The sequence below is a fragment of the Lathyrus oleraceus genome, chromosome 6 (assembly GCF_024323335.1).
Source record: "Lathyrus oleraceus cultivar Zhongwan6 chromosome 6, CAAS_Psat_ZW6_1.0, whole genome shotgun sequence".
In the NCBI taxonomy this organism is placed as follows: Eukaryota; Viridiplantae; Streptophyta; class Magnoliopsida; order Fabales; family Fabaceae; genus Lathyrus; species Lathyrus oleraceus.
In genome coordinates this window covers 333,806,974-333,808,277 of record NC_066584.1, presented here as the reverse complement: position 1 = coordinate 333,808,277, position 1,304 = coordinate 333,806,974, and the positions used below count along the sequence as shown (strand labels likewise).

Sequence of the window (1,304 nt, the reverse complement as noted above, 5' to 3'; positions counted from 1 at the left end):
TTTTCAATTGCGCACTACAAAAACACCTATTTTAATTGCCTTTGATAAACACCATAACAATAGATAACGATAGATTGACACTTGGTCTTTGTGGTTCGATAATCTTTTATATTACTCTGACGCGTTCGTACACTTGCGAACATCAAGATTTACAACGCATCAAGTTTTTGGCGCCGTTGCCGGGGACCAATTTCGTCAAATTTCATTTTCCTGTTGTTATCTCGTTTAGACTTAGGTTATTTCCCGCCGGTCGATGCGAAGAACTCGCAGCACCGGAAGTTTAAGTTTAGTAAACCCTCTGACGGAACCTGAACGTTACGCTCGCGCATGTTTATTCTTTCATAGAATTAAGAGAGCTATGGCCGAAGATCAAAATCAAAGACCTCTTAAGGACTTCGCTCAACCATCTAACGAAGAACCTAGTTCTAGTATAGTAAACCCAATCATCCCAGCCAATAATTTTGAACTTAAACCATCCCTGTTACAACTAGTGCAACAGAGACAATTCGCGGGTCTCGCTGCCGAGAACCCAAACCAACATTTAAAAATATTTCTTCAATTAGCAGATACTTTTAAAACCAATGGAGCTTCTCCTGAGGCAATACGTTTAAGATTATTTCCTTTCTCCCTCAGAGATAAAGCTCTATCATGGTTAGATTCCCTTCCACCCAATTCCATTACGACTTGGGATAACCTTAGAAGAGTTTTTCTTGCTAGATATTTTCCCCCGAGTAAGACCGCCGTTCTTCGAAACCATATAACTAGATTTACCCAAAACCAAGGAGAATCATTGTTCGAAGCTTGGGAGAGATATAAAGAGTTGTTACGAGCATGCCCACATCATGGCTTAGAAAATTGGTTAATCATTCAAACCTTCTATAATGGACTTCATTACAACACAAAGATGACCATCGACGCTGCCGCAGGCGGTGCTCTGATGAACAAACCTTACCCTGAAGCTAGTGCCCTCATCGAAGACATGGCTCAAAACCATCAATCATGGGGAGTCGAACGAGCAACAGTTGAGAAGAAGGAAGCCCAAGGAGGAGTGCATGAACTAAGCTCTATAGACATGATGCAAGCTAAAATGGACGCATTAGCCCTTAAGGTCGAGCATATGTGCATAAACCCGAATACTGTAGTCGCAGTTTCGTCGGATTGTGAGATATGTGGAACCCAAGGACACCAATCCGCAGAATGCAGTCTATTAAACGAAACCCACTCCGAGCAAGTGAACTACACCCAAGGGAACCCATATTCGAATACCTATAACCCTGGATGGAGGAATCACCCTAACTTCTCCT

At 42.3% G+C, this 1,304-nt stretch overlaps 1 non-coding gene across 1 annotated transcript; it reads right to left on the bottom strand.

Annotated features, from left to right (window-relative positions):
• Nucleotides 1–742: 742 nt before the first annotated feature.
• LOC127098739 (small nucleolar RNA R71) lies at nucleotides 743–849 on the bottom strand. Its single transcript, XR_007793439.1, has one exon. It is a non-coding gene; the product is annotated as a small nucleolar RNA R71 (small nucleolar RNA).
• Between the last annotated feature and the right edge of the window lie 455 nt (nucleotides 850–1,304).